Genomic DNA, 12,465 nt, shown 5'->3' with positions numbered 1-12,465 from the left:
ATTATTTGATATTATAGCCAAAATTAATTTAGATTTCTTGAGACAGATATGAATATGCAGAAATAAAAAGTACAAATGAGAGTCCCAATGCAGCATTTTCAATGTATTATGTAGAAACCTGATTAAATGTATTCTAAAATCTATATATTTTATAAACATCTATAATTAAATACAAACATTGACATCTATATTATAATAATAATGTAAATACACATGTAACTCAACCTTTTAAAGACCTTCAGAACTCATTAATCAACAACTATTCACTGAATTTTTATATTCCAGGCACTGCTCTGAGTAATAGAGATAGGAGAGGAAAGAAGGACTAATGCCAGCCTTTTAGAATTTCACCCACTGTGAAGGACGCACATATGTAACAGTTAGACAAATACTCGTGCTATAAAAGAACATAGATTGAAAATATCACCAAAGCTTTGCATATGAGATCTCTTCCTAAAGAAGGAATGCCTAAGTTGACTGCTGAAGTCTGAACTGGACTTCATTAGGAGAAGACTTAGCAGAGGGGAATTCAACCAGGAGGAGGAGTGCCTTCCAATACTATAGATCGGAGGACAAAGGGTAGTGGGAAAACACAAGGAGTTCTAAATGGCTGGAGTGTATATCACAAGAGAAAGAACCATGAAGTAAGGCTATAACTTATCAGAAGCTAAGTTAGGCAGGCTGTTTTAAAGCATTGGGTTTGACCCTGGGCAAATGGAGAGAAAATGGAGATCTTTATAAGATGTACACATATGCTCAGTGCACAATGCATTAGTGTGGACTAGTCAATCTAGGCTTATGAATTAGGGGTCAAGAAGTTCAGGTGTGAGGCAGCCTTACTCTTACAAGATATGGCAGCCTTGACTCTTGTAATGATGTGAAGTATGAAGCAATCCAGATAGATATTTAGGTGAAGAGCAATACTGCTAAGACCAGGGAAAGACTTCATTGGCTGAGAAGTAAGTGGTATTTTAATAAATATGATGCCAGAAAGTTTGCCAAGGAGGATTTAATACTGAGTTATGTGGTCTTACAAATATATACAGTATTCAATCTGCAAAGGAATAAAGTAGGATTTTTTCATCATGTATAAGCTCATATTTATAGAATTTACTGATGTGTATTGTCTCCACTTTCCTGAGGAAATTTGTTTATTATTTGTCACAAAATAATCCTCACCATTTTCTATAAGCTACTGTGTAAATCAAGAAAACACCCATGTATTTAAAAAAAAATTATGAACATTCTAAGTTCATGTACATTTTTGACCTTATTTTAATGATATAATCTTGTTAGAAAAGAATGCTTCATAGACCTCTTTGAAATCATTTCCTAAAGTCCACCTTTACCACATAATCACATGCCTCTTTTTATAATGGATTTTGTTGGTGTAAATAGACAAGTGGAGATTGAGTTCCAGTCAGTGATAATAAGCTAACCGTACTTTGTATAGCTAATTTTTGTTACTAAGCAAAATGAATGAGGTATTGTTTTATTCTTGCTTAAGACTGAAAGCTTTTAGATTACATGTGTACATTAGTGAACCATTATAATCTGAAAAATCATTGGCTATTTTTTATAGAGTCTATAACTTTGACTACGTTTTATTAAATGTCTTTTTAAGAAATGAATCATGGGCCACTAGTTCCATTTTTAAGAAAGTTCTCTTCTGGAGCGCTTGGGTGGCTCAGTTTTTAAGCATCTGCCTTCGGCTCAGGTCATGATCCCAGGATCCTGGGATCGAGTCCCGCATGGGGCTCCCTGCTCGGCGGGAAGCCTGCTTCTCCCTAGATACAGAGGGTCAACAGACACATTGAAATCTTCCTCTCTGTCATCTGGCACCCAGTTATTCAACAAGACCTGTCAATCCTAGTTCCTCCTCATGTTTTACATTTCCACTGCAACTACTTATCTCAAACAAATATTACCTCTTACCTCACCCACTACAATTACCCTTAATTATTCCCCTCACATACGTTCCTTTGATGTAAATAATATTATTGTGATATGAAGAAAAAAAAAGGTGTTTACTTTCATAATATATGTTAGAAAAAATCACCTGACAAAATTCAGCTTTTATTAAATTGGTAGATGTAACTCATTCTTTTTTATAACTGCATACAATATTATAAATATACTACATATTCTACTATTTTACTTATAATAAGCATTTAAGTAAAACAGGTTTGAGGGAAACAATATAAATATGGCTAAATATTTAATGAAAACCTATGTACAGATGTGAATAACTCTAAAAGCATTTTGAAACTTTGGAAACACTATTATATTTCAACATTGTGAGCTGTTTCTAGGTAATAAAATTTAAAAAGAAAGCAAAGTAATTTACAAAAATATCATAAAGTAGAGGTGATAATTATCCTCATTTGGAAATAATACGATTATCAACATAATAAAATACTTTACTATTAGTAAATTAATTTAGTAAGGTAACCAGATATAAGAATTTTTTTTCCATAGGAGTCATGATTAGTTAGAAGGAGAAATGAAAAAAATATTCCATTCACAATAGTGCCCCAAACTATAAAACTTCTAGAAGTCACTTAACAAGAAATAAATAGGACTTATATAAGAAATGTATAAAATATTATTGTAGGGTATAAAATAAGATCTAAACCAACAGAAAAAGTTAACATAGTCCTGTGTAACAGAATTGTTAGATAAATTCTAGCAAATTTATAGTATATTATTCAGCTCTTAAAGGCAATGAGTTCCTTCTATATCAATTATCCTGGATTTATGTTCATGTGTATTTATGTTGAAAAAGTATGTTGGAAAAATACAATATACCTGTAAAAGCCAAATATGTAAGGTGTTATTAATTTTTAAAAGCAAATGATGATCACTTTCAGGAACACAGAAAGAAGGAAGGCAGGAAGGAAGAAAGGGAGGGAGGGAGGATGGGAGAGAGGAAGGACAGAAGCAAGCAAGCAAAAAAGCTATTCTTAGGATATTAAGAATTTGCATATATTTGCATGAGGATGGTGTCAGAGGTCTGAAATGATAGACCACCACAACCTTTAGAGATTTGTTTGCCCCAAGAAGAATGAGACAGATAATAGAGGAAAGGGTATCATTTAAAATAAAAATCGCAGGTAGTTATAACATAGTTATCATATTCATTGTTCATGAGGAATGTCTCTGTGGAATGTGTTTTCAGGTTTATCTGAGAATTTAATTTTGATTTCCTTTCCTTTCTCTTTTGCATTATCCTTTAGTCAGACTTGTCCACTTTTGGATCCCATTGGTCTGATTGCTTCTCATGAAAAATAATGTCATCATTCAAAATAATTCTCAATTTCCTGGCTCACTTTGTCAAAATTCAAGTTTCACTTGCAGTTTCCTACTTCAGTACCCCAAAACAATCATCTCCATTGCTATTGCTCTGTCTTTATGTTCCAATTTGCTATTTCATGAAAATGTGAAACACCAAAGAAAATTAGAGTCATTACGGTCTCTTTCAAGATTAAGTTCTAAAAACTATTTTGTGAATATAAGTCCCCTTTCGTAAAGCAGAGCTCCAAAACAAATGGGAATACAGGAATGAAATACAAAATGATGTCCCCCAGCCACAGCTCTTTTCCTGTTTCCTGTCTTCTGTGTGTGAGGTTCATTAATAGTAAAAAGTTTCAGTATTCAACAACATTATCCTGAATCCAGCACTACGATTGAATAATAGGAACTCAATTTTTCTGTTGCTGTTGTTGAGTTCCCAGGATTTTAAACTTCTCCTACCTAACCATCAGTTTTAGAAACAAGGAAATGAGTTCCAGTCCTACTACCAGTTTTTACTGTTATCCTTTGGAATTTTCTCCAGTCCTACATCAGCTCCTCTAAAACTGTAAACTGAAGATAATAGGGACAATGCATATTTATGTAATCTTTCTTTATTTTTTAATTGTATCCAAATTTTAAATTGTTATTTTCTTTTTCCCTAGGTTTCCTTTTCTTATTTTCTGATCTTTATCTTTTTAGTATCAAATTAAAAAAAAATTACTAATCATTTTATTTTTTCTTAAATTTTCATTCCACTCAGTCTGTTTATTTTTTAACCTCCATTTTCATTTTTCTTTGAGTTCTTTGCCCTATTGCATTTTTTCACAACATGTTTGTGAAGCATTGGTTGACTTCCACACCCATCTTCTGTGAAACAGTTATGTATGCATCTATAATATCTACATGAAGTCTGCACCAAGCTCTTAATGACCTGACTCTTAAACAATCTGAGGTCATAGTTTAGTAACCGAATTATGGTTTGTCTGAGTGCTAGTTTCTAGTAGCTATGGTTGATTTCAATATTGTTGAAAGTAGCCACTGCCTTTCCTTATCCAACAATTACAATTTCCTGCTCCACTGAAGTCAAACTTGTCCACATGACTTGTTTTGATCTATAAAATAAGAACAATTGTTGAATCACTAATATAACACTGTATGTTAACTATACTGGAATTTAAAATTAAAAAATAATAATAAAATAAGAACAAAAGTAACTTGTTTCACTTCCCAGACAAAATTTTAAGAGTCATTTTTAATTTCATAGTTTTTTCTCTCTACTACAGTAACAGAACATCCCAGATATGGGCTCAGCCTTTATCCTGGGTACTAGTTAAGGAATATTTATAGCATAACTGTATGTGACCTAAGAGTGGCATGTAATATGAGTGAGAAATATAACAATATTTTATTGTAAGGTGCTACAATTTGAAAGCTCTTTGTTCCTGAAGCAAATATTAAGTTGACTGATATAGTAGCTTTCTCTGTATGCAAAATTCTTTTGATATTTATTAATTCTGAATTTGAAATCATCAGAATCTTTCAACATCCTTTTATTTTCAAGGGATAAATGTACTGCAAAAATCAATGATCAGAGTTAGAATGATGCTAACAGACTACTATTTCTAAAAAACTGGACTAATAATTCTTGAGGTCAAGTGTTACTCTTGCTAGAGGAGAACTTAGAAGGTTAAAGCCCCTTGTTAAAGAAACTAATAAACTTCTTGCCTCAATTTGTCCCTTACAATCTTGGTAAATGACTCGTCCCATGGATTTCTTATGCTTTTTCTCTGACTTGCCTTGTCACTATCTGTTATATATTGAGAGAACAAATAAATGTGTATATACACTGAAATTAATGTATTTTACCTACTCAAATGTTTTAGCCCAATACACATCTGATGTTCCTTAAGTCCTGTTTATAATATTATGCATAACTCCTAATTTCTTTTTTCTTTTCTTCTTCTTCTTTTTTTTTTTTTGTATGTAAAATGTTCCAAAGACTGGCTAAGAACCTTGAATGCATTGTCCCATTTTATCCTCACAAAAACTCTATAACATTGTTTTCTTTTTGGGGGGATTATTACCTCTCGACTCTTCAACCTTTCTCTCTTCTGTGATCTTGAGGCAAGAACTTTGCAAACCACAGGCCCAGATTGCTTTGCTAGCAGCTTCCTATTAGGTTCTGAAAATAGGAGTTTACGAAAGAAATATTGGAAGGCAGTAAGAAAGGACAAGAGAATTCCTTCAATCTGTTGGTTTACTCTTTCTTTTCATGTTGCCTCAATACTGCCAGTTGATTGCACCCTCCAAAATCTTTCAACACTCAGAGAAACAGCCTCTTGCACCACAAAAGTAGTTTTATCAGCATCTTGGCAATGTCTCCCACTGAGTAGAATGCACCCGGCTCAACCTTCCTGGGAGGTCTCAGATTCTCATAATCCCAAAATTTTTTCCCGCATTTTACTGAAGTCTAACAAACAGAAAAGTGGCATAGTGTACATAGTAACTAAGCTTGGAGCGTGCTGAATTTTAACAAGGTGAATAACCATCTAAGCAGCATTGAGTTCAAGAGATAAGACATTATTGGCCACCTAGAAGGTAACTGTTTTTCCTTTCCTGTTACTACATTACACTAAGGGTAAACACTATCCTAATTTTTAACAGCATAAATTAGTTTTGACCTTTTTTGTACTTTATATTAATAAAATATTTGTATCGGTCAGGATTCAAGCAAACAAACAAAATAAATAAGATATACATAAGAGGATTTATTACAAGAAATTGCCTCACATGATTGAGGAGGCAGGCTAGGGAAGTCTAAAATCCTTAAGCTAGGACTTTAGGAAGGGTAAGCTGAAGCCCTTAACCAAAGGCTAAAGCCTTATACCGCAGGCAAAATTTCTTCTTCTTCAGGGGAAGCCTCAGTTTTGTTCTTAAGAAGTTTATACTGATTGAATCAGAACCATTCAAATCATCTAAAATAATTTCTCTTACTTAAAGTCAACAGATAATGGGCTTTAATCACATCTGCAAAAATACCTTCACAACAACACCCAGACTAGATTTGATTGAACACTGGGAACTAAAGCCTAGCTAAACTGAAACATAAAATTGACTATCAGGTTCTCATTTCTGGTTTCTTTTGTCCCACATTGTATTTGTGAAATTCATACCTCTTGTTGTGTTTACTTGTACTATATTTATTCTCATGATTGTAAAATATTTCATTGTATGAATGTAGCATAATTTATTTGTCTACCTTCTTGACAATAGACATTTGAGTAGATTTCAGTTTAGAAATACAATGAATTCTACTGCTAGAATAATAAGAACTCAATCTCCCTGTTGCTCTTGTTGAGTTCCCAGTATTTCGAACATATGCCTTTTGTTGAAAAAAATGTATGACTTATTGTTGGAATGCACCTAGGAATATAGTTGTTGAGACATAGATTCTATGTATTTGTAAGTACCCGTACCAATTTACATTCACACTGATAGTCTATTAATGTTCTTATGTTTCATATTCTCACTAGCATTTTCTATCTTACATAAATTTTTAATAAATATCTGGAGTGTGTGTGTATGTATTTGTATATCTCATTTTGGTTAAAATTACATTTTCCTGATGAGTAACGAAGCTGGTGATATTTTTGGCAATTTGTGTACTCTATTTTTTGAGTGGTCAAGTTCTTTGCCTATTTTTCTATTGGGCTTTCTGGCCTTTCTTTTTTTTTTTTTTTTTTGCCTTATTCAATAGTAGTGTGGTTTTGTTCATTCTAGATATGAGGTTTTTTTTAATCAAATATTTATCTATAGATAGGTAAGTACATACATCTCAAATGCCTTTCTTCATTCTATGGGTTGCACTTTTACTTTCTGCTGAAGAAATAGAAGTCCCAATTTCAACATAAATCAATTAATCACTTTCTCTTTTATGGTTAGTGGCTTTTTATCCATGTTTAAGAATTGCCTACTTCAATGGCATAAAAATGTTCTCCTCTAAAATACTTCATTGCTTAAATTTCACATTTAGTTGTAATATATCAGAGATTGATTTTTATTAATGGTATAGGTCTATTTCAGACAAGACCAGAAAGGTCTTTTTATCCATATGATATCTCATTGTTCAAACACTAATTATTAAAATAAACAAAAGAAACAAATATTTGTTCCCTGATGCACTCTGGTTCTGAGAATGCTTTTGAACTTTTCTGTTTGCAATTTTCTCATCTGATGCAAGTACTCCAATGTTTTCATTATGATGCTTCATATTGGCCTCATTACTATGATAGAATATTACAGGACTATTCTTTCTCATGATTGTCTTTCTTATTTTTTGCTCATTGACTTTATATAGAATCACCTATAACTTGTAAAAAAATTTTACCACTATGTCCATGACACAGATTACTCTGTAATTTTCTTTACTATAATATCCTCATGAAATATAGAAATCAAAGTGATCCTGATCACATAAAAAGAGTTACAAAATGTTTCTTATTATGCTATTTTCTGGAAGAGTTTGTTTAAGATTGGTGTTATTTCTTCCTTAAATATTTGGGAGGATTAAATAATGAAGCTCTGTGTGTGTGTGTGCGTGTGTGTAGGTTTTCACTAACAGATCTAAATTCTTATGGAGTGTCAACCATTAAAAGTTTTTATTCCTGTTGCTTGTTTCTTAAGTGGTTTTGAAGGATTTACATGTTTAATCTAGTTTGTCAAATTTTCAAATTTACTTGTATAAACTTGTTTGTATTTTTTCCTCATAATTGTTGTTTTCTGTATTTTACATGTTAAAAACATCTCTTTGATTTTTGCATTTTTCTTTATTATGTTTTCTTCTACATTCTTTAAATATGATTTGATGTTTTTATTTTTAGTTTCATGAGTTAGAAGGTTAAATAATTGAATTCTAACATTTCTTTCTTTCCAATATATGCATTTGGAACTATACATTTTCCTCTGTTATTGTTTTAGGTGCTATAAAAAAAGAATGAAATATTATTCGTTCATAAAAAGAAAGAAAATCCTGCTATTTGCACCAACATGGATGAATCCTGAAAGCATTATGCTAAGCAAAATAAGTCAGAGAGAGAAAGCAAACACTGTGTGACCTCAGCTATATATGGGATAGAAAAACTGAACTATAAAAACATGCAGTAAATTAATGGTTTCTAGAAGTGGAAGGTGAGGGGAATAGGTGAAGGTGTTCAAAAGGTACAAACTTCCAATTAGAAGGTAAGTTCTGAGGATTTAATGTACATGGCAAATATAATTAATAATACTGTATTGTATAGTTGAAACTTGCTAAGAGAGTAAATTTTAATAGTTCTCACCACACACACACAAAGATAACTATGTGAGGTGATGACTGTGTTAACTAACTTTATAATGTTAATCATTTTGCATTATATATGTATTTCAAATCATCACATTGTACATCTTAAACTTATGCAACGTTATAGTCAATTATATCTCAATAAAGCTGGAAAAAAGCATCATATATTTAACTTTGGTGAATATTTCATGTGCATTTTAAAAGATTATGAATTTCATTAAATTTGTGTACTATATTCTATATACGTCATTTAGTGTAATATCATAACTAGATCTATTATTTCAAATTCTTTTTATCATTATTGACTTATGTCCTAATTGTTTTAACAGTTTATAGATTTAGGATTTTGGCATATTACTGTTATAGTTAATCTTTTATCATTTAAATATATTCTGTTTTACCACAATTAAAAATAAAATTAAAAATAACATATAAAATTACTGTATCTCCATTTTCAATTGGTTTCTCAAATAGGAAACTCTAGAAAAATTGCATTATATATTTCAGTGAAAAAAATGACCAATGTAAAACTTTTGTGGGACAATTTTTAAGAATCTTATTTTAGGTCTAGCAATGCTTCTTGCTTACTTTCTATTTTGTCTGATATTAGTAGCTTCCTTTTAGTTAATTTTGCATGAAATATTTCTTACATCTTTTACTTTCAATTTTTATTATGCATATTTAAAATGCATATCCTATAGAGAGCCCAGAAATAAATCCACACCTATATGGTCAATTAATCTATGATAAAGGAGGCAAAACATTTAATAGGGAAAAGAAAGTCTTTTCAATAAATGGTATTGAGAAACTGGACAGCAAAAGAATGAAGTTGGACCAATTTCTTACACTATACACAAAAATAAACTCAAAATGGATTGGAGACCTAAATGTGAGACCTGCAACTATAAAACTAAAAGAAAACATAGGCAGTAATCTCTTGGACATTGGCTTTAACAACATATTTATGGATATGTCTCCTCAGGCAAGGGAAACAAAAGGAAAAATGAACTATTGGGACTATACTAAAATAAAAAGCTTTTGCACAGTGAAGGAAACCATCAACAATAACAAAAAAAGCAACCTATTGAATGGGAATAAATATTTGCCAATCAAATACCCAATAAAGGGTTATTATTCAAAATATACAAAGAACTTATGCAACTTAGCGCCAAAAAAATAAGCAATCCAATTAGAAAAATTGTCAGAAAACCTAAATAGACATTTTTCCAAAGACATACAGATGGCCAACAGACACATGAAAATATGCAACATCACTAATCATCAGGGAAATGCAAATCAAAACCACAATGAGATATTACCTCACACCAGTCAGAATGGCTAATATCAAAAAGACAAAAAGTAACAAGTATTGTGAGGATATGGAGAAAAGGGAACCCTCATGCACTGCTGGTGGCAAAGTAAATTGGTACAACCACTGTGGTAAAAGCCATATGGAGATTCCTCAAAACATTAAAAATAGAAATACCATATGATCCAATAATTGCCATACTGGGTATTTATCCAAAGAAAACAAAAATACCAACTCAATAAGATATATGTGCCCCTATGTTTATTGCAGCATTATTTACAATAACCAAGATATGGAAGCAACCTAAGTGCCCATCATTAAATGAATGGATAAAGAAGAGTGGTACATATATGCAATGGAATACTACATAGCCATAAAAAGGAATGAAATCTTGCCATTTATAATGACATGGATGGATCTAGAGGGTATTAGGCTAAGTGAAATAAGTCAGACAAAAAAAGACAAATACTATATGATTTTAGTTATATGTGGAATGTAAAAAACAAAGAAAGAAAAAACCAAAACAGACTCAAATACAGAGAGCAAACAGGTGGTTGCCAGAGCAGGGGTGGGGAAAATGGGTGAAATAGATAAAGGGGGGTAAGAGGTACAAACTTCCAATTATAAAATAAGTCATGGAGATAAAAAGTACAGCATTGGGAATGTAGTCAATTTTATTATAATAATGTAGGGTGACAGATGGTGACTACACTTAATCATGGCGATCATTGAATAATGTATAGGATTCTTTAATCAATATGATGTGCACCTGAAACTAACATGACTTTGTATGTTAATTATACTTTCATTTTAAAAATCTTTATCCATCACAACAAAAATAATTAAAATGAAATGCATAAAATACAATGCATATTTTAGATCCTATAATTAAAATAAGGTAAGTTTATATTTTTAACTATTCAAGTCATGTATTTTCCTTGGATTTATGTGGTCTATTTATATTATAATTACTTACAGAGTTGATTTTCTATATATCATTTCTTCACTTATTTTCTCATTGGGCCATCCATTTATGTTTCTTTGTTCTTATCTTTTAGATTAATCAATTTTTTATTTACAGTAATTTTCATATTTGGTGAGTTTTTAAATTTTAAGTAATTTACTTTTCACTTATAAAATGTTTATTTGATGCTTTTAAATATCACATATCTCTGTTTTCATCTTTTCATCTATTTTGCCTTTCTTTTCTTTCTTTCTCCCAATCCCAGAGACAATCATTTTTCTGATTTCTATCCTCACAGCCTCATTTTTCCTGTTATTTAACCTCATCTAAATGGAATCTCATAACAGTGTAATCTTGAAAATCTGATTGTTTTTATCTTACAAAAAAATCTTGCTAAAATATATCCATATTATAACCTGTTTCAGTATTTTGCCATTTTTTATTCCTGAATAGCATGCAATATTCCATTGCATGAAAATACCATAATTAATTTTTTCTTTCCTCCTTTTGATGGATATTTAGAATGCTTTAATTTTTTTTAATAAAACTTCAATTAGCATTCTTCAATTAGCATTCTTTTATTCTCAAACATGTGCAATATTTTTTGTAGAAATGTTTTCATTTTTCTTTAGTAAACTCTTAAGAACAATTGTTGAATAAATTATGTGCTTAATTTTAGTACAACTATCAGTGTTTTACCATCTTATAATCACATCAACAGTGTATGAAATTTCTGATTACTTTGTACATTCTCCTATATTTTTTATTTTTTATTTTTTTTATTTTAGTATTTCTAGTGGCTGTGTGAAGAAACGTTATTGAATTTTAACTTAATTTTTCTGGATGATTAAGAATATTGAGAATTTTCCTTTATTGTTTATTGTGAAGTAATTTAAATGTGCATTTCAAAAAAAGTGTAAAAATTAGTTGGTAAGCATAGTGTTCAATAAATATCAATTAGGTCAAGTTAGTATAGGTTTCTATATGTCTTTATACTTTCTTTCATATATTTATTTCATCTACCAAAAGATTTATATCAAAATCTCCAAACTGAATTGAGAATTTTCTATTTTTCCTCTGAATGTTTGTCAATTTTTAGCTTATATATATTGAAGTTATTTATATGCATGCATATTAATCATGATTATGTATTCTTCAATTGAATGTACTTGTTTTCCTTTACAAAATGTCTCCATCTCTATTAATATTCCTTGCTTTAAAGTTCTATTCTGTCTCATGATAATATATCCATAACATTTTTCTTTTTATTAGTATTTGTGGGAAGGAAAGAATTAATCTGTAGCTCTGTAATACATGCTTTCTTGATAAAGGGGAGTAATAAAGAAGTCAGATGACCCAGGCTAATCCTACAAACATGCTAATGTTTAGACCTCCTGGCAAACAAAGAAACATATTTGTTAGTGAAATAAAGTTAGTTGCTTTAGCATTGCCAATAGTAAAACCACTGCTGGAATCTATGCACTTCTATGTATCGCTCCCTGTAAACTACAATGAAATTTGCATAACTATTTCAGTTTAAAAATGGAGATGTTTTAAAAC

The sequence above is a fragment of the Halichoerus grypus genome, chromosome 1 (assembly GCF_964656455.1).
Source record: "Halichoerus grypus chromosome 1, mHalGry1.hap1.1, whole genome shotgun sequence".
Classification (NCBI taxonomy): Eukaryota; Metazoa; Chordata; class Mammalia; order Carnivora; family Phocidae; genus Halichoerus; species Halichoerus grypus.
This window is presented reverse-complemented; position numbering follows the sequence as displayed.